We start from the raw sequence: 22897 nt of genomic DNA, 5'->3' as shown, positions 1-22897 counted from the left end.
TCGTAAATACTAATATAGGCAAATTTGTATACCAGATTTCAGGCAAATCGAATAGCACGTATGTAAATAGGTATGTGAGTATTATTAATTCACGCCTTTATTTCGGCTTAGCATGCATATTGATCAGTTTTGCCAGGTTGATGCGACTAAATCAAATATCACAATGAAAATTACTTTACTCAGCAACATGTTTCATTTGATTTGATATTACACGCACATTCAAGGTGTATCCGGGTCCACGTTTTGGCCTATATCTCGATACCCTAGTCACAAAGAGGTATGAAAAATATTCCGTATCAAAGTACTCATAAACAGCTTCCATATGATACCCATATTGTACAAACATATCCCAGGATTACCCAGGTCCACGTTTTGATCTCAAGACCCTACCCATTACGGGATAAAATGTATCCTGTGTCCATCTCCTGGTCCTAAGCTACCTCTCCACAAATTTTTTTTTTGTTAGTTAAAAAATTTAAATCTGAAACTTCTTTTAATTTTTTATCTTAGGTTGAACTGGCCGGTCTACGAGGACCCTACATAGACTGATTGAGTCCGTAGTGTTATTATGTTTTTTTTTTTACTTTTTTTAGAAAACTCACCAGATATCATTTAAAAGCTGACCATTGTTAAAAAGTTCAGAAAGCTTACTTTTATTAAAAAAGTCAAAATTAAAAGTAAGGGTTTGACTTTTATTATAAATTCGACTTTTAATATAAAATTAAAAATTAATAGTTAAAAAATTAACGTTTACTTTAAAAAATAGTTAGTAGCTGACTTCATTTATAAAAAACAAAATTAGCAGTTTAAATTTGACTTTTAACATACAAGTAAAAAAATCTAAACTGGTTTTTCGATTTTTTATACCCAGCTGTACTTGTACGCAGGGCATTATAACTTTGATTGGATAACGGTTGGTTGTACAGACCTGTATAATGTAATCGAGATAGAAATAGACTTCCATATTTCAAAATCATCAGTATCGAAAAAAAATGTGATTGAGCCATATCCGTCCGTCCGTCCGCGTGTCCGTTAACATGATAACTCGAGTCAATATTGAGATATCTTCACCAAATTTGGTACGCGAGCTTATCTGGGCCCATAATAGATTGGTGTTGAAAATGAGCGAAATCGGATGATAACCGCGCCCACTTTTTATATATATAACATTTTGGAAAACACATAAAACCTGGTTATTTAATAAATAATATACCTAGAATATTGAAATTTGACGCGTGGACTGATATTGAGACTCTTGAAAAAAATACGAACATTTTTTTAAATGGTCGTGGCACCTCTCACTTGTGATAAAATCAGTTTTACAAATAATATTAATCATAAATCAAAAATCGTTAAAGCTGTCGTAACAAAATTCGGCAGAGAGGTTGCCTTTACTATAAGGAACGATTTGAAGAAAAATTAAAGAAATCGGTTAAGGATCATGCCAACTTTTATATAAAAGATTTCTAAAAGGATCGTAGACGAAAATAATAAGCTATATCTTAGCGAAAAAAGCTTTGTATCAACATAATTTTACTTTTTAAATTGAATTATAACATTAAATTGGAAAACACTAAAATTTTTCAAAATGATTTTGGCACCGCCCTTTTATGACTAAGCAATTGTCTACGTTTCGGGAGCCATAGCGCGAAGAAAAATTAGTTCAGAATAGAACCGTATGTATGTGTATTATTGCGCAGCCTTGTAACACTATTAAGCACACAAAACAAACAACAACAGCATTTCAAGTGTACAGTTGGGTACTTAATATTCGATTTCACCCGATCTTAGATTTTCATACTTCGGCGAGGTTGACAACTGGGTTTGAGGAAGCTCTGAAACTATAAAGCTTTGTATCGCGCTCATCAACCCCTTCAATCACATAGGCATTAATAGCAGAAGACATACATATTTATGGCTGTTGGGATCGTTTTTGTAAAAGTGGGCATAGTGACGTCCAAACTTTTCTAGTGGGTTATATTTTTTGATTGAGGTACCTCAGTGTATTGAAATGCTCACGTATCACGAAATTGAGTCTATGTGATGCCATCACGGATCGGTCAGTTCAACCTAACTAATCCTACCCACCTAATTTTTTTTAATTTCCTAAACAATTTTCATATATAGATATAGACATGGGAGTTGATACAGTTATTTTCGGTATAATGGATTTCACTCCTATTGAGATAATTGGATGGCAATATTAAAATTATTTTTTTCGATCAATTTAAAAATATTGTGCGAAAAAAAAACAAATTGCTAAAGTCAAAAGCTAAAACTAAAAAATCACTTAGATTTTGTCTTCACTCCGCTTTGTACTTATGTTCAAATATATATGCATATACTGTATAATTACTTATATATAAATTGTTTATACAACTACATACATATGTACAAAATGCAATTCCAAAAGACAGCATCATCTACAAATTTTCTTCCAAAGCATTCTACAATATTTATTAAATTTTTAAGATGGAATTTTTGATCAGCATTTTATTGCGAAATTTTGTAAGAACATTGGCGTTTATTGGTATTAATTGGCTCCGTTCAGATGAATGAACATATTTGATGGCAGAAAGCGTGATTTACTTGAAAGCAAAAATTTCAAATTTTCAACGAAAATTGCTTAAGCAGTCAAACATTTATTTTTAATGAGAACTTGTAAAGGGATCTATTTAACAAAGAAAACGAAACACAGAGAATATTACACATACACATTTAGATAAAATTGCAGACTTTGTGATTGAGTGATGTACGTGAAAAAATTAGTATACGTATTGGGATATAGTTTTCCTCCACCCTCTTCTCATATCTTATTCCTCGATGTTTCGGTCTCCGTCTTGCTCGCTTTCTCTTCTTTTACCACTTACTCACTTCTTGCACTACTACTTATCGCTTGTCTTTTTCCTTTCCCTTGGGTTAAATATGATGTAGTTTTGTTTTAGTCAAACATCACAATGCAAGGGCTATGGAATTTATCAACGAAAATTTGTAAATGCAAATGCGTTCAGCATATCTTTGCTAGGTAGGTGTGTAGAAAGATATAATGGCAGCAAGCCAGATCGCCCAGCTAGCTAATGAAGAGCCGTTTTGATGCCATAAAACTCGTTTAAACTTACCAATTGCTACTACAACTAGCTTGAGTTTTTTACAAAAACAAGAATATTGAGAGTTCCTCTTTCCGATAATCTGCCAGAGACTTCGAAAGGAACTTAAACGTGTTCTCGTTGAAGCTGGACATTCGCACAGATCACATGATCAACAGTCTCTTTTGCAGTTTTGTCTTTGCAACCTCTGCAGTGGTCATTTTGTGGCGTACTCATCTTTTTCGCTTGCGTGCCTTAAGCCCAATGACCGGTGAAGACAATTATAAGCCTACGGGTTTCGGCCCACATCTACTCAGTAGACTCGTTGTCTACTCCTTGTCTTTTTTCGTAGACTGGTCATGTAGCTCTTGTAATTGCACAGCCTTTGGTGCTCTACCACTTTTGTTGAGCTTTGTTCGCGTAAAAATTTCGAATTTTCCCTCAGGCTACCTTCAAATGTATGCGTATTTTGTCGCTGGTTATTAAGTCAACTCCTTACGCTGAGGCCCTACGTGCAAGCTCATCAGCCATTTCGTTTCTGTTGATTCCGTTTTGTTCCGGAACCCAGATAATAAATAGTTCCAGAGTATCAATTAGTGAAGCTTAAAGTTGCTTGCATGCCCCTGCTAAATTCGACCTTGTATATGCTGCAGGTAGTGCTGCTTAGCTGTCAGGAAAGATAGGTATTTCAACAGTTATGCTCCGGACTTCGAGTGATATGCCGGTCAGCCAAAGTGCGGGGACTTCTTCAAGCAGATTGCAGTATGATGGCAGTTTGAATGACGTAGAAATAGCTGGGCGATGCGAAAAGATTTCCCCAACTCCATATCTGAGTACATTTCGGAGCCGTGGCTGTAAATAAGTATGCCGTTATAAGCTGCAATGGTGCCTCTCTTTCAATAATTTATTCTTGGAGTTATAGATGGAAATTAAAAATTCCTAACGAAAATAAATTTTGAATATTGCTATGCTTCATTGCGTATCCTTCAGCTTAGTCTCAGCGCGGTTTGTTCCGGCGTAAATAATATATGCATGTCTATCGGAAGCAAGATTAATGTGGGATCTAAAACCGCCGTGGGTCAGGTACAACTGGCTCCAGTGGCATCAACGCACGCAGCGCGCTTACTTTTCCGTAGGCTGGTGACATTTTGGTTCTTACCAAAAACTTCCCACCAGATTATAGAGCCAAACCACCAGCTTTTGCCGAGAATAGCCTTGCAGGCGTAGAAAGCAAAGCAGGCCTTTCATACCCATTCTTTTGACATTATGGATATGGCTCAAACGATTTATTCTTTGATGCAGTCCTATCCAGGTTAAAATGTCTTTGTGTACACGTTGGATATAAAATAAAATAAGTAAAGGTGTCTTAGTTTAGTAAGTATTATCTATAGTGGGCGTGTTAATTAAGCGCTTTGACAAACATTTTAAATATTCTTATTAATAGTTAAAGTAAACAAATTTATAGATTTTCTTCACGGTAGGCAAATTCTTCTTCCATTTATCGTTACGTAGAAGAATGATTGCTCAAAAAAGACGATCCAAAGCCCACTCCCAGTTTTTATCTATTTATTCAATTAGTTGCGATAAATATATTGAGAAGTGAAATAGGATTGACTTAAAGTTATATTCCCGATTATATCGCCAATTTTTTCATCTACGATGTCTTGAAATCTCTTATATGCGTGATTTTATCTGATTTTTTTCATCTTTTCCGGACTCATGCTGTAGGACAAAGTTAATCAAGTTTATCAAGTTACTCCGTGCCAACCTAAAATTTTTTTTATTTATGACCAGTTGAAGAATTGGTTTTGTTAGAAGTAGGCGGTGCCATGCCCCTTCACGCAAATTTTAAAAATTTTAAACTAAAAATTTTTTTTGTAATCTACAGATGAAATTTGTTATTTTAGCTGCATTATTTAATGAATAAAAAAAAAAATGTAAGGCGCGATAGCCTCCGAAGAGATCTAAGGCCGAGCTTCTCTTCCAATTTGCGTCGTGCTCCTCTTGAGTTTCCCTACAAATTGGCCGGACGGGACCTACATGTTTTATGCCGACTCGGAACGGCATCTGCAAGGCAGATGAGTTTTCACTGAGAGCTTTTCATGGCAGAAATACACCCGGAGCGCTTGCCAAATACTGCCGAGGGGCGACCCCGCTTAGAAAAATTTTCTTCTAATTGAAAAACCTTATTTCTAAAATTTTGAGGTTGCTTTGCCCGGGAGTTGAACCCAGGGCATACGGTGTGATAGGCGGAGCACGCTACAATCACACCACGGTGGCCGCATTATTTAATGAGTAATCACGTTTTTGGAGTTTCCCAAAATATTATATATACAGAAAATAGGCGTGGTTATCGTTCGATTTTGGCCATAGAAAATAGCGATGAGATATCAGTACCAAGAAAATCATTAACCAAATATCAGCAAGACAACCCAAATTTAGCTCAAGTTATCATGTTCACTGACGGTCGGATGGATATTGCTAAATGAGTTCATTTTTTCATTCTTACCGTTTTGACAAATGGAAGCCTATATTTATCTGAATAAGTTTATGCTGTAAGAATCTGGCGTAATGTTAACAAAGTAAAAATACTCTGTGAGCTTTGCCCAGATTAGTATAAAAACAGGGAAAGCAATTTGATAGTTAACTTTTGAAAGCCTACCAAACACAATCTTGTAATTACTGTCAAACTTTCCCTTTTAACACACTCTTTTTTATCAAATTAGCGTTCCCGGCTGATTTTTTCTTGCCCAAATCCATATCTTAAAACTCTGACCTCCCTCCCACTCCCACACCCACGGTCAGTCCGTTTCTCACTACCACTCCAATTTACATTCCCATTCCGATTCCAATTTTCAATCCACTTCAATATACTCACATATTAAGTTTCGATATCAAATATTTAGCATGTGTTTCAAATAGTTACCAAGTGAGAAAAAATTTAGCCTAAATTAATTATAATGAGGGACGTGGCACTGTCCACTTTTCCAAAACCCGTTACGGATTAATGTGGGCTTTTAGGCAAGATTACATTTAGATTGTCTGAAGACCAATTACCACTCCCATTTATATTACCTATTTCACTCCTGTATCCTTTCTCATATATATATATGTACATAATATCTATACCAAATATTTTTCTTAACTCGGAATTTTGGCATGATGAAAGTTATCGAAGCGTGACCCCTCCTTAAAAAGTGTTTAATTTTTTTAATACATGTTTGAACCATAAAAAATAAGACAAAAGAAGTCTCTCGAAATCGGTCTAGTGATTAAATTTTAAACACATAGAAAACACTGGTGGACAAAATACGACCTTTTGTCTGTTGCATGGAGTTTTTCGTTTGTTTCTCACTAATTTGGGGTCTGATTTAAAATCTGCCCTGAAATTATTTTCAGCAGCTCGAATTTTTGAAATACACATCTCAGTTGACAAAAGTAGGTTGTATATTGCTGTAATCCATAGCGTTATTTATTATAAGTTCACCAAGGAGAATGTATGTAAACAATCCAAACATTTTTTTTTCGTAGCAAGTATGCGTTCAAGAAATTTCATTTCAATCAATCAGACCTAGTGAAACGAGCTTATATGGACTTATTCTGTTGACAATTTGAAACTAGTAAAAAATCCTGGTTTCCAAGTGTCTAATTTAAAAGTTTTGCTGAATCATTACGCTTATGGGGAAATAGGAAAAACCTAATTTCAAGTAACAAACTCCTGCGATATGACATGAACCGTCGGACAATCACAGGTACTGTTAATTCTGTGTGGTAAACATAACAGGAATAAAACGTAGAAATCATTCTAAATGGACTTATCTCAACTTACTGACTGCGGTTCAGCATTTAGTGCTACACGTTCATCAGAACTTGAACCCAGTACATGCCTGCATCGTTCATTGGACTTAAAATATATTTCTTAACCATTTCCAAAACTGAGTTCTTAAAAGGTGAAAGCTGGGACTTTTGATGGCCTACAGAAGAAAACTAATTTGTGATCCAAAGTTCACTAGCCGCAGGAAAGCACCTGAAAAAACTGCACAGGACGAGTTAGATTGGGTAATAAACAGCTTTTTAGGAAACAGGAAATTACCTAACTCTTCTGGGTATATAGACCAACACTTTCGACATCACATGAGATGCACTTTCTCCAAATCCATCTGTGCCGTTTTCCTGAAAATTTAGGCGAACACAGTGAAAAGCAGGGCGAGCGTTTTTTCAGGACCACCGCACTATGGAAGAGCGATATCAAGAACACGCGGACAGGAACACGCATATGTTTGATTATTACTGCTGCAGGATTCAGAGTGGTGCTCCTGAATTAACTCATAAAATAAATACTCTTAAAAGAAAATTTAACTCACTGTAATTGATAATATTAAAATTCATTTATTGAAAAAATTAATTTATTTTGCTTAAAATCTTTATTACTAAATATTTTGGAAGCTCAAGCTGTTGGGAAAATAAGGGCAAAAAGGACTTTAACAATAAAGCATAAAATCCCACGCAACAGAGCCTGTGTCGACCAGTGTAATAAAATGAACATGTTACGTATACGCACCGGCACACCTCATGTGTTCGAGCTGAGCACGTACTGGATGCAAGGCCTCCGTACAATTAGCGGCGTCAGAATGATAAAATAAGAAAAGATCGGAATATAGGTAATATAATAGTAAAACAGGCGACGGATTGGAGACAAGGCCTCTTCAACCGTTCGAAAACGGCCCCAGGTGAAGGAATAAAGCACGGATTGGAGACAAGACTTCTTCAACCGTGTGACCAGAAGCAGTCAACATACACGCAACGGGAAATCTACGGATAGGAGACAAGGCCTCTCCAACTGTAGAAATAATGAGTACGAGTGTAAAATCGGTAGCCTCACATGTAATAAGGGTTTACACACGGATAGGAGACAAGGCCCCTCCAACCGGTGGAAGTACCTACAGAAAAGTGGTCGATACGTAGCAAACAAACAAAAAAATTTAAAAAATTTAAATTAAAGGAAAAAACATGTTTATATTGTAATACTGTATTGTAAAACACTTTAAAATATTGTATACAAGTTTTGGAATTTAGACACAGAAATCTTGGTATATCTTGGGGGATTCTTTTCAATTTGTTTGGAAAAAAGTTAGACGTTTTTAATAAAGAATAAAAATATATAATTGGATCTGATTTCCGTCTTTACAATTCAGAAGTTGGATTTTGTACATTTTCACGCCCTTTACCATAATTTGAAATTGTCTTTATTTGATTAATGCGAAATAAAAATGCCTTTACGATCGGAGACACGCCATGAAATGATGAAGGAGTTGCTGAATGCCGGCGTTGAGCCTCCGGAGAGTGCTTCTATATCTCAGATACGTACATTGTATGAGAACACGTTTGGCCAAACGGGACAGTCAAACGGAGAACTAGTTGAAAATTCTTCGGAGAGACCTCGTGACAGGTCATACAACGTACATTACAAAAATATTTCTGCCACCGCTGATGTAAACGAAAGCGATAATTCAACATGTGATGATGTGCCGGTTGTTAACAACAACGTTATGTTTGATGATAATGTTACAATCATGACCGCTGCAGCACCTAGTAAGCCTGACAATGGAAGCTATGTTAGCGGAAAGCGATCGTTTAAAAATGCAACGAGAGCTGCTCTTATTGAGAAAAGAGGTCGAGTCACTTCAGACCAAGGGACAGGGAGTTCTGCCTGTAGATATGGTAGCTATTGACGCTATGGCGGTCAAATATACCGGAGATGAAGGTTTTTATGTTTATAATTGGTTAGTGATTTGGAGGATGGCACTGCTAAACTTTTTGCGCGTACCATCACCGCCACCACGTATGTAGTTTTGAAGAGGGCATTATGTGATGAATTCGGGCGAAAACATACTCTATTTGAAGTTTACGAGCAGTTGAGGAACCGGCAACGTAAACCAAATGAGAGTAATCAGCGATATTTTATTGAAATGAGGGTAACCGCTAGTAAGGCAAACATACCGGAACGCGATTTGGTGGATGCTCTCATATCTGGATTGAATGAAAGAAATTCTTTAATATCTATTTTATATCAAGCAACTACTGTGGATCAATTGAAAATACAATTTGAACGTTATGACAAACTTAGAGACAAATCGCATCCGAACAGAGTCAAACCGCAGACGGCGATTCGTAGAGAAAAATCAAATTCTTCTGATGAAGTTATACGGTGCTTTAATTGTTCACAGCTAGGCCATTATCAATCAAAATTTCATTTTCACCAAACTTGTCCTAAGAAGAAAGTGGCAGTTATTGACAATAACGTGAAGTTGAAGGACGCAGAGTTAGCTGAGGCGGTTGACGCAATGCAAATGGTAAGTGTCACTGTGCTAGGAAAACAAAGCGAACGCACTGTCCATATTCTTTCTCTTCGTGATTCTGGTAGTCCGAGGAGTTTTATTAAACGTTCAATCGTACCTTTCAACATGGGCAACAAATTAAAGCCAACTGAGTATCGAGATGTTGGTGATAGGCAACTTTATACGTATGGAGAAGTTTTATGCAAACTTAAGTTAAAGGGACAGAAAATAGCGAATCGATTTTTAGTTTTAAACGATTCGGATCTTTCTATGCCTATGTTGATTGCGCGAGATCTGTTAATTAAATTTCGTATATTTTTGTCCTTACACAAGATCTAAAATTCAGTACTAAAAGAAAATGTTAATGGATCTAAAATAGTAAATAAAATTTAACCATACATATTGTTCAAAGAGGAGTGCGCTTGATTTGTTTTGTCTCAGGAGAAATTGTATTGCATGCTTAGTGTATCCGATTGAGGGTTTGGTGTCTTCCACGGACGACTCGATTCAACCAAGCCACCTACTAGATTTGAAAAGAGGAAGTATTTTAACGGAATACACAATGCAGATTTGTGGAGTGGAAGTAAACAAAAAAAATGTGTAAGTTCAGTTAGGTACCCATACTGGTAACAAGGATATTGATCTTGTCTCACAAGTAAAGTCTCTAAGTGAGCCTGATGTTAGTTCTGAACTTAATGCACAACAATTCGGTATACTAAGAAGGGTTATAACTAACTATTATTTGGAGCCTGAAACAGATACATGGATTGTTCCCCTTGACTATAGAATGAAAATAAATTTAACGGACGATACTACTTTTCATTTTGCACAACGGATACTTTCTTATTCGGAGAAGGCTGAAGTGCAGGCAATTATTAATAAACTTCTTTCTAAAGGTGTTGTAAGGTACAGCAATTCTCCGTATGCCTCTGCTACGGTTTTGGTAAAAAAGAGGAGTGGTGAGGGAAGATTATGTATTGATTATAGGTTTTTGAATAAAAAAACCATTCGGGATAATTTTCCAATGCCACTGATAGAAAACTGATTAGAGTATTTGTCGGGTAAGAAAATTTTTACGGTTTTGGATCTTAAAAGTGGATTCCATCAGGTTCAAATGGATAATGAGTATATCATATACACCTCATTCGTAATCCCTGGAGGACAATATGAGTACACAAAAATGCCCTTTGGTTTAAAAAACGTGCCAGCGGTGTTTCAACGTTTTGTTTGCGAAATTTTTAGAGATTTATTACAGTCCGGAAAAATAGTAATTTTTATGGATGATATTCTCGTTGCTACATCTGATTTTGAAACTCGTGTAAAAATTTTAAATTGTGTGTTAATTCGGTTATATAAGAGAGGTCTTGAGTTGAATATGAAAAAATGTAAATTTGGCTATTCAGAAGTAAATTTCTTAAGATATCATGTGAGCAGTGAAGGTATCCGTCCGACTGAAACACATATTGAGAAAATAAAGAATTTTCCAAAGCCACGAAATTTTAAAACACTTCAGCAAAGTCTGGGTTTATTTTCTTATTTTAGAATATTTGTTCCTTCTTTTTCATCAATTGCAAAGCCTTTAACCAATTTACTTAAGAAGAATGTTTTTTTAATTTTTGTGAGCAGTGTGATAGAGCTTTTGAATATCTTAAGGTTTGTTTGATGTCAGCCCCGGTACTTGCTATTTATAATCTCAGTAAAGAATCTGAGTTGCACACTGATGCTTGTAAGATAGGGTTCGGGACTGTGTTTATGCAAAAGCAAGATGATGGAAAATTTCATCCCATATCTTACTTTTCCAAAACAGCGTCCGAGTCTGAATCCAAATTGCATAGTTTTGAGCTAGAAACGTTAGCCATTGTTTACTCGCTCGAAAGATTTAAGACCGAATTGAAGGGTATTGCTTTTGTCATAGTCACTGATTGTAGAGCTCTTGCTCAGGCAATGGACAAAAAACAAATAAATCAGCGCATAGCGAGATGGGTGTTCAATTTTGAAAAATATAATTTTAAAATAAGGCATCGTAGCGGTCGTTCTATGGGCCATGTTGATGCTTTAAGCCGTTGTCATTTAATAAGCTCTGGTGAGATCAATAGTATAGATTTAAATATTCAAATCACTCAAAATAGAGATACTTGCATAAAAACTTTAAGACGAAGATTAGATGAGCGTCCTGTACAGCATTACGAGCTTAAAGATGGTCTTGTTTTCAAATCCGATCCAAAGTCATCTCACCTTCAGTTGTATGTGCCTATGGAAATGGAAACTAATATCATCAGGATAATGCATGAAAAAATTGGACATATGAGTGTCGACAAAACAATAGATCAGATAAAAAAGAATTAATGGTTTCCAAAACTTAGAAAGAAGGTTAAACATTATGTCAGAAACTGTATTAAATGTATAGTATGCTCACCTGCTGCACGTTCAAATGAACATAATTTATATAACATTCCTAGAACACAAATCCCTTTTGATACCGTACACATAGACCACTTCAGTCCACTTCCTTCAATTCGCACGATTAGAAAATACATTTTCGTGGTTGTAGACAGTTTCACGAAGTTTACTAAGTTGTATGCAGTAAAAACCACTAGCACCAAAGAGGTATGTGCATCTCTGCAAAAATACTTTGACAGTTATAGTCGACCCCGTCGTATTATATGTGATCGGGGAACATGTTTCACTTCAAAGGACTTCTTGGAATTCCTTAAAAGTGACAATGTCCAGCATGTAAAGATTGCCGTCGCTTCTCCGCAGGCAAAAGGACAGGTAGGAAGGGTGAACAGAGTTTTAAAGGTTATGCTGGCAAAGCTTACAGAACCAATCGGTCATTCAGATTGGTTGGGCAAACTTATCCAAGTAGAGTACGCAATAAATAACTCTGTTCCCGCCTCGACTCAGGAATGACCGAGTAAATTATCGTTTGGAGTGGAACAGAGAGGGCGAATCATCGATGAGTTGACTGAATATTTACAAGAAAAGGCGGGTGTAGTTGCATCACCGAATTTAGAGAAAATTCGAACAAAAGCAAGAATATAATAAGAAATATTTTTTAAAACATAGTGTTCCAGCAAAGGTTTTTAATGAAGGGGATTATGTAGTGATGAAAAATGTTTACACTACTGTTGGGACTAATAAAAAATGTATCGCTAAGTACAAAGGCCCTTATGAGATTTCCAAAAAATTCCCAAATGATCGGTATGTTTTCAAGGAAAATGAAAATTTTCAGGTAACGCAAATACCATATAATGGTGCAGTTGAATCGAATCGATTGCATATGTGGATAACACCAGGTATTGCATCGGAATCTTTGGCTGCGAACAAGCACAGTGACACGAAGAAGGTGACGGAAGTTGTATAAAATAAAAAGAACCCTAAAATGCAAGTAGTGGAACGCACAGTCCGTGTAACAAACATGCCACAAGAACTGTATGCACATTGTTTAAGGTATGTTTGCAAATATTCGTAGAAGTCGTATGTGTCAAGCACATTGAGGTAGTAAGCAGGGTGTACCAGTCCCAGCTTTAACTCAGCCGCGGAACTATCAAAGTACAGCAACATGGCTCCGACAGGCGTAGAGCTTGCGTGCTCAACCTACCTCCCGACGGAATACTTGAAGGTAGTACCGCAGGGTAAATTGTACTCAGACGGTAGGAGGTTTAGTGTGGTTAAATATATCATGTGTTACGGAAATATTACCAGCTTTTTAAAAGGACGTGCTGATATAATATAAGTTGCCGTTCATTAGCTCTTATCAATCTAAGATGCCTTACGTATTCTTATACATTTTTGGATATGCTTACAGGGACTTTTATTTAATTCCTAGTTGTGCAAAGCTTCGCTGGCTGGGTTATGTTATGTTAATGGACAAAGACGTACCTGTAAAGGAAGTATTTCAGTTGACACCGCAGATTGACGCAGGAGAAGGGGAACCTCCAATGAGTTTCAAGAGGCAGGCGGTGGAGGATTCGACCTCCCTTGGTGCTCTCAATTGGCAGCAGTTATCGCAAAACTAAGATAGCTGGCATGGCGTACAAATATTAGATATGAATTAGATCATTGAAAATACATCCTTAAACACCTTTCAGTCTTACAACAAAGGTGCGTATTAAACTTTCCTTTAGCTTGCAGTTCCTCCTTTATGTTATTTGCTATTATTTTTTTTATGAACATCAGAGGGGTACCAAGAGGCTTGCTGCAATACCAAACTAAAAAGAAGCTTAAATTATATTCCAACTACTACGAATGGCAAACTACAATGCAAAGCACTTATCAAATCATGCGACATGTCACCGATGGCTATCTGCTAGGTGACTTTCCAATTTGTAATGATTTGTGCTCTATGTAATATTTAAATATCAGCACAGGCCATTCATAAATTAACTACATGCGATTTAAATGATTTGTCTGTTACAAATGGCGGTTTTAAGAACGGTTCATTTACTACTATTTTGTGGTTAGTGGAAAATATACAACTATGCCGTCAGTCAACCCAAATATTTATAAATTTTGTGTCCGCTGCTAAAGTCTGTGGCTTTGGTTTTAATTAACAAATATTCAGCGATAATGCACAAATGACAAAACTATAAATGCTTTCAAATTGAATGATTTCAATTGGTTACTAAATAGTGAAGCGGCTAGGTAGTGGAAAGTTCTATTTAATACAGACACAGTCCAGTGACTAACAAAACAAGGAGGATGGATAATAGTCTGCAGCTGGGAGGTGCCATTAGAGGTGCTACTTCAAACACAATTACCTCCAGGAAATGTTGTCGAAGAGTTGTGTAAAAACGTTTACGTACGCATGGATCGAGCCTTACCAGTTTTGGTGACAAATACAAAGTTTGAATGCGCAAAAAAAACTTTTGTGAAGTTCAAATGGCCAGGTCCATATAGCATATTCCCTGTTGTTGCATACGGCAGGGGGAACGGATGTAGAATGACTTAGAACTATCCTTGCGTGTCGCACAAAACTGAACAACTTCAAGTAATCTTATAGGACAGCTAGAGTAGCCTTCATACCGAAAGCGAGAACAACCAGTCATATACAGCCGAAAGACTATAGTCCTTTTTTCACATCTTTTATGCTCAAAACCTAATACTAATAGATGCATATACAAAACAATGATGTCTTAACAAATCTGAACCATGCTAAAATCTCCGGAAAAAAATAACCCAAAACCAGTATCATCTTTCGAGTATGTTTTAACACAAAAAGTAAAAAAAAAATTCAAGAGAGCTTTCCATGACCTCGACAGCAGCCACCCAAAATAACCAAATGCCACTCATCTTATACTGACAGCGTATAGCTTCTGCTGCATGCACTGGAATAAAAAGTGAGTGTTTAAGTTTCATTTTGGTTTCCGGAGGGTTAAACTGGCCGGTCCGTGAGGCCCTCACACAGACAGAATTTGTTCATATTGTTACCAGAAATTTGTTCAGCAACCAAGTTAAAACCCCCTGGAAATATGTTATCTAATGACTCGTTTCACTTTTCGAACTTTACAGGCTTTATAAGACCTATTGTACTTGCTGCTTAAATATCAGGTAAGAGTGTGACTCCTTATAACTGAACACCTGTCCTGGCGAACGCAGGACACGGGCACAGAATATTCTCGATCATTTCGTTCTGCTATCAATGAAGATTTTGTGACTGACTGACTGGTGATGTTGCTCAAGGTAACATTTTGCAGCCAATTACTACGCTTTTGCGTAGAAATCAATTTTGAGGAATAGGGAAGGCAGAGGCAGCTATCGAAGGTGGCATTAAAAACACCAAAGTTTTTTTCAGTTTCTTTCTTAGTAATAATAAGGCGGTGTTGTGAAAAAATCCAACCAATTGGTGGGCTTTTCAACGGTGCATTATGATATCTACTATTCAATCATGGGAAGGCCAATTCCGTGGCAGTTAGCAGATTTTGTGGCCGCTTAGCAACATCCGCTCAGGCAATCTATAATGACATTGCTTGCTGGGCATCAGCATCTTCCTTGAGTGAATTATTGCTGCCTTCGGTTTAAAGTGCAAAAAGTGTTCTCTGCGTTGTATTAGAACTTTTAAGACATCTGTTAGCAACTTTTCCTTTTCTATAGTAATTTATACTGGGAGCTGTTCTCTGGATCTTAGTAAAAGAACTTTACATTCAAGCTCTGTTGTTGGTTAGTTAGCGATAGAGACACTCCCCGAAGGTTCTGAAGAGCGCTAACGATGTTGATGGTCCTTTGCTGGATACAGATCCGGTACAATCCGCTGACAAGCACCATTAAAGTACTAGCCCCATCATCTCGAGAGCGATTAATATGAACAAATTAAATCTTCTTGGCATCCTCGGTAGCAGCAGGAAGTGCCCTACAGATTGCTCCAACTGCTCATGCATTTCGTATGGTTGACTCGTGGTCTCAGACAGAAGGTGTGTAGCTTGATGGATCTTTTTGTGTTTATTTCTAGAGCTTGGTATGATCATATTTTGTGCAAGAATCGATAAGCCCAATACATTGAAAAATAACCCCACTCCAAAGCCTAACGTGATCCACTCCTGACTGTAATACGCAAGTAGGTATGAAGGTCCGCATTCATCTGTTGCAAGTGTTGCATGCATAGCAATTGCAACAAATTTCATTGCAAGAAATATTAATTAATTGCGCAATGAAGTGAGCCATGCAACAAAGGTCGAGCAACGGTGCACATATAAAATTACGCACACGCACACACTTGCATACACATATAAGCACACATCATAAAATACTGCGAGCTATGTCGCAAACAGTTAAATAGTGGTTGTGAATTGCCGACAATTTTCTCAAAAGTGCTGACTCAGTAAGCAGGTAGCTTAAGTAAAATGGTAAGAAAACTTTTTGCCAATATTTATTTCGTCAGCGAGCTTTTTGGTAGCACTTAAATTATCCAATTAATTGCGTGTCTGCGGCATGGGAATTCTTTGCGGTTTTTCTTTTGCGTGCGCTAAAGACCATTTACAAATGAATCATTCGACTGCAACTCTGCGACATTGACAGATAAGCACGTCATATGTTAAACATTTTCAGAACAGATTGATTCGCTTTGCGTGCCTCAAGACTGCAAGACTGCATCTAAATCAAATACTGAAAGCATCGTTGGAAGTCAAGTCGAGTACAAAAGTTGCTATGTGAGTCGATGTATATGTCTACATAGCCACATATGTATGTGAGCGTGTGGATTGAAAGTGTGCAGGTATTCGCAGAAGTATGTAAAAAATGTTCAACGTTGAACTCAATTGCGATCCACTTGTGGCAAGCGTGTTTATTAAAATATTACGCTTAAGGGACGAGAAATTGCAATTTCGTTATTTTTGGCAATATGTTTTTTTTTTTTTTTTATTTTATTTTGCTTTAAAAACAATTTTTGGTTACTCTTTTGCTTGCGTTTTCAGTGCATAAATGCCAAAGGCACGCACATGTTCAGTACATATAAACTTTAATATAAGGTGGTATATATTTTGCTTTGCAGTAATTAAAAATATTGACACGAAATAACAATTGAAATGGTTTTTACTTTGTAAGTAATACTGAGATTAGGTGAACGCGAGGGCAAATATCAGTTATAATTTTAAGAATGCTAAATGTAATAAAAAGACCTATACTAATTCCACACATAAGCTTAATCGTGTCAAGTTTTTTATAATGAATGAGTTAATTATTTCAATTTCACACAGGGCAACTTGCTTCATTAACGAATATCCGTCAGCAGCCCTAAAAAATAGTATTTTGTTTACAAAAATTGTTAAAATGCATGGTGGAATAACCAGGAGAAGCAAGCCTTCAGTTGACTTGCTATTACTTCTTCTTTGTGCTGCAATTCAGCTATATGAAAATTGTTCGGCAATGTTCTTCCAGACTTTGAGGGGTAACCGTATCTTTACCCTTTTATTTCATCTGCAAACATAAGTCCGGATTTTTATATTATCTGTTCAAATATGGTTTACATTTTCAGAAATTTTTTATTGCATTGTGCTTTAAAGACGGATTTTGAAAACAATTTTCCAGTTGTGCAACAATTCTTAAAACGGACTGCCTTCCCTCCGAGGACTTAGACAGTTTTGTTATATTATTATTGGCTAAATTTTTTTTCTCGTATAGTTTTTTTTTCTTAATTACAGACTTACCGAAAAATTGTTCTCTTCCTTGAAGGTCAATCTGAAATCAAAAAGAATATTTTTTTACTTATAAATTTTATAAACTAAAAGAGCATACTTGTTTATATAAAGTGAAGCAAAAATAATTTTCGGAAAATCGAATTTAAATGAAACTACTCGGTAATATGCAATAATATTAAAAAAATCAACTTTAATTTGCATTTATACTCATTTAAAAATGAGATTTAGCAATTTACTTGCAGCCCGAATAAGTATTGGTGTTAGAAACATGTAGCAAAAAGAGATAAAATCGGACGCTATTTTAATTCAAATTTATTAAAAAATGTTCTTTTTAATTTAGATAAAAGTAACTCGAAACTAGATTAACTAGTGTCCCTGCAAGACTTTTTCCTGTCCTAAAATTGGTTGGCATACATTTAAGTGTGAGCCCCCGTCCCTTTTTCTTTCCCGATACCATTCTTCTTTACTCTTTTTTCTCTTTATCCTTGTTCATCCCTTATTCCATTTATATCCTTCCCACTCACACTCCCACTATCATTATCCCTCTTACTGTTTCTTCAACTTTCACACCCACGCACACTCACACTCTCATTTCCCATCTCACTCCCACTCAAACTCCAACTCTTACTCCCATTCCAAATTCCACTTCATCTTTTACTCTCACATCCAACCCTCGCTCACACTCCAAATTCCACCCCCACTTTCGCTATCACTCCAAATCCACCTCCCACTCCCACTGCACTCCCACCAATATATGATATATCTATAATACATTTTGGATACCTTCTTAAAATAATTGCGGAGATAAAGAAATAAGAAATTAAAGTTTGTTCTAAGAGGGGGCGTGAAAGCGCCTAGCTTTCCAAAAAAAAAAATTTCTAAAATTATTTAAAATATAGGTATAAGATTTTCTATTCGGGGTTATGTTACGTTAGGTTGAACTGGCCGTTCCATGAGGACCTCACATAGACTGATTGAGACTGTAGTGTTACCAGAAGTTTGTTTTGACGACCAAACTGAAAAACTCTATCAAAAACCAGGACCTATGTTATAAAATAACTCCATCCTCTTGGCAAATACTAGAAGCTTCCTAGGATTTAAGCCACTTGCTGCTTCTAGATCTGACAGCTGTATCACTCCTAATAGCTGGAGTCTTAGCCTGGCAAGTGCAGGGCACGAGCACAGAACGTGCTCGATCGTTTGCTCCTCCAACCCGCACTTCCTACATCTGCTATCACTGACCTAATTTAAAGGCATATGAGGCCAGAAGGCAGTGTCCAGTCAGAATACCCTTCATGAGCCTACAGTCCTCTCTTTTTAATGATAGAAGCAACTGTGTTAGTCTAAGGTTGTAAGACGTACACATAATCTTCGACACTTTACATCCCCGCGCTTGAACCCACGCCTTTCCCGCTAGTCGATCATGTGCACCTCTCGCCTTCGCTTAATCTCGCCCAATCTAATTGGGATATCTACGTAGCAAGCTTCAATGGATGCGCCCGTTTTAGCTAGATCGTCCGCTTTTTCATTCCCATCTATTCCCATATGCCCTGGGACCCAATATTGTTTCGGCTTCTCCCAGTCCCGACTCTCTTCAGAGACTGCTTACACTCTAAAACGCATTTAGATGCTGTGTTATGCGAGATTATTGCCTTAATTGCTGCTTGACTGTCAATATAAAAGCTAACACGGTTGCAGCTTAAGCTATTCTCTTCCAGGGTTTCTACTGCATTGGTTACGGCCAATATGTCTGCTTGGAAAACGCTACAGTAATCCGGCAGCCTGTAGGATCTGCCCTTTTCTGGATTAGCGCAGTATACCGCAGACCCTACTCCTTCCACTACTTTGGAACCACCGGTGTACACATGTATCGCCTCGTCCGCCATTTGGGCACACTTGCGCCAACCGTTCACCTCTATTGTGGCCTTAAGATCTCCATCGAAGCGCAGATAGGGAATCAGGTAGTCTGTTCGTCTTGTGATTGATGACGCTATACTACTATGGCCATATGGCCGGCGCTCAGGCTGACCCGAAGCACCGAGCCTGGTTCCGGTCGTTAATGCTTTGTTTTTGCTACCAGGTCTATAGGTGAAATGTGCAGAATGGCATAAAGTGCAGCTGTTGGGGTTGTTTTCGGGGCTCCCGAGATGCTAAAAATCGATAGTCTGCATACCCTATCTATTTTTTTGAGGTATGTTGTTTTTTGTGTGGCTTTCCACCAAACAAGAACAGCATAGTATAAAATAGGGCTTACAATCGCTGTAAAAACCCAATGAAAAAGAGAGGGCGATAGGCCCCACGTACACCCCAGCATCCTTTTCATACATAGAGTGCCGTAGAGGCATTCTCGACCCTCTCCTCCACGTTGAGCTTCCATGACAGCTCACTGTCTAGGATGATTTATAGACTTTTTGTGCTAGGTTTCTCCTGTAAGGTCAACCTTCCTAACTTAGGCCTGGTCCAATTTGGGACCTTGTACCTCTTTGTAAAAAAAGACCATATCCGTCTTCTCCGCATTGACTTTCAACCCATCATTAGATGCCCAGGTATGAATATCCCGAAGCGCCCGATCCATCAAAGAACTAATCGTTGGAAAGCGCTTTCCACTTAAAACAATTGCAACGTCATCTGCGAAAGCCGTAACTTTTAAGGGTCCCTCATCGAATTGCCTGAGCAGTTGGTTGATGACCAGCGTCCACAGCAAAGATGATAGCACCCCTCCCTGCGGCGTGCCTCTGTCCACTGATTTCGTGGCCACGTACAATCCCCATTGTGATGTAATCTTTCTGCAATTTAACATGCAGCCGATCCATCTGATTAAATCAGGATGTACTTTAATGTAATTAAGACCATCCATAATCGCCCATTTTGCAACATTATTGAAAGCCCCGGAAATTTCCGCGAAGACTCCTAGAGCATACACCTTATATTCCAGGGATTTCTCTATGCTTATTACCACCCTATGCAAATCGGTGTCTACCGACTTGCCTTTGGTGTACGCATGCTATGTTGTGGACAGCAGCTTTTCATCCACGTTGGACTTTATGTACACATGTATCAGCCTCTCAAAGGTTTTGAGCAGAAATGATGTTAAGCTAATGGGTCTATAGTCTTTGGGATACACGTGACCGATCTTCCCCGCCTTGGGTAGAAAAGCTATACGAGCAGTTCTCCAAGAGTGCGGTACATGATTCAGTCTTATGAACCCTTCGAATATTATTTTAAGCCATTAAACGACCGCCCTACTTGAGACTTGTAGCATGGCCGGGAATATACCATCTGGGCCCGGCGATTTAAACATAGAAAACGTCTTCCCTGCCCACTCGATCTTGGTATCGGTCACCAAGCCCGGCACTTCTAGCTCCGTGATTGAAGTGTGAGTGATGTTTGCTGGCTCTTCTAAAGCGTCTCCCGATGGGAAATGTGTATCGAGAAGCACCTCAAGGGATTCGTCACTATTACGTGACCATTCCACTTTCTCTTTCTTTATTAGTCCCTAGACTATGTTTTCTTTTGCTAAGACTTTCACAACCGTGCTGTTTCGCTGGAGCACTCTAAGTCCGTACAGAAACTTTTCCATGAGTTTCTCTTCGCCCTGGTAATTTGATGCTTGTAGGTCCTCAGTAGATCACTGTACTCGTCCCGACACGCTTCGCTTTCCGCGATGTTTTCGAACTTAAACATTTCTTTTACCTGTCTTCTTAGAAGACTCAGCTCATTGCTCCACCATGGAAGCTTTGCTTTTCCTCTGAACCTGCTTAGCGAACAAGTTTTGTTATACGCAGTCATAAGCGCCCTTGTTAGGAATTCATTCGACTCCTCCAGTTCCTCTACATTAGCAACCTCTTTGGGTTGTCCAAGTTTTGTTTCTACATGTTTCTGGAATTTAGTCCAGTTCATTGATCTAGGGTTTCTAATGGTTCCTCCTTCCTCTACCCTCTTTAGGGGGATGCTGAAGCTGATATACGCATGGTCGGAGAAGGATGGTCTATCAAGAACCATCCAACCACACCTTGATATATCACGCTCGGGGCTCAATTTAATATCCAGAACATTACTGGATGTTGGACCAAAGTATGTAGGGACATTTCCCCTGTTGGCTATCTTCAAATTGGTTTGCAGGATGTAACAAAGTAGAGATTCGCCTCTCTCGTTCGTATCTGCTCCTCCCTACGCATTGTGGTGCGCATTTGCATCTGCGCGTATGACCAACCGCCTTTTGCACCCTTCCTCCTGTACTAGCTTTTGCACTCCATCGGTGGAACCTCCGCAGCACGGACCATGTAGCAGAACGCCAGGATAAATGCCTGCTTATCCTTTTCTCAACGGCCACCGCTACAAGATCCTCAGTGGTGTAATTAGGCAGCAAATGTGAATGCAGCTGTTTCCTTACCATTACTACAGCTCGAACCCGTCCTCCCGTTTGCGCGTAGTAAACGCCAAACCTGCGCACTAAGTCCAGAAACCTTTCCTCCCGGTGAGAGCCACGGCTCCTGGTTCAGCGCCACGTCAAACAAACTCTCCTCAAAGGTTAGGAGGAGTTCGCTGGAAGAATCTTCGTCTTGACGTCGTCGTCCTCCCCTTGCCCTTTTGGTTTAGAGCATTCGAGGCCCCCTTCAGCCTCTTGTAGCTGTTGTGCCGGGTGTTCCTATGTGCGAGTCACAGCACCATTTAGCGGTTGGTCCTCTTCTAGCACCTCCACCTTCTTTTTTCCCTTAGGCTTTTGAGGTCCTTTTCAACTTCGCCCACCTCTAGTGTGTTAGGATTTTTATCCTCTGGACTTCTTTTCCTGAATCGCATGTAAATTTTGCCAGTGCCAAAGGACATTTTGCCAAGCTGCGTGTACAAAATATCCTCCGCCTGCTTGTTTATTTGGAAGATGTAGAACTGACCATCATCGGTAAGCCGAGATACAGTAAGTACCTTCAAATCTTGTGTCGGTATGTTCGGATTCTGGTTCTGCAGAAGTCGCAGTGTATCCTCCGAATTCATCACTCATGGTATCCATACCTTAACTTTTGGTACCGTGGGGATTTGCCCTTTATCCACCACCTCATACCGCGCCTTCGTGCCTTGCCTTTGGAGGTTTGGAACCACTTCCTCCAGCCACCGCAAGTTCGCGATGTTGTCGCACGCTATCATCTTCACACCATTATACCATCCCCCGGATCAAAGGTTGGAAGGGGCTTACTTGGTTGTTCCCGCATCATCTTAAGCATTAAGCTAATAAGCTCCCTTTCCACAGATCTCCACCTTTCAGTAGTCATTTGTCCGAAAGGACTGCTACGATCAACCAGCGCCACAGTCAGTGACTGCTTTGCCACAGCACTCATCTTCTAGG

At 38.4% G+C, this 22897-nt stretch overlaps 1 long non-coding RNA gene across 1 annotated transcript in view; it reads right to left on the bottom strand.

Annotated features, from left to right (window-relative positions):
* Positions 1-17248: 17248 nt before the first annotated feature.
* Positions 17249-22897, bottom strand: part of LOC137240614 (uncharacterized) — a 399438-nt gene continuing 393789 nt past the window's right edge. The window contains exon 4 of the long non-coding RNA XR_010949777.1: positions 17249-17596. This is a non-coding gene — a long non-coding RNA (uncharacterized lncRNA). The remainder of the gene's footprint in view (positions 17597-22897) is intronic.

Source organism: Eurosta solidaginis, chromosome 2, assembly GCF_040869045.1.
Source record: "Eurosta solidaginis isolate ZX-2024a chromosome 2, ASM4086904v1, whole genome shotgun sequence".
NCBI lineage: Eukaryota > Metazoa > Arthropoda > Insecta > Diptera > Tephritidae > Eurosta > Eurosta solidaginis.
Note: the sequence above shows the minus strand (reverse complement) of the source record. Positions and strands in the feature narration are given on the sequence as shown.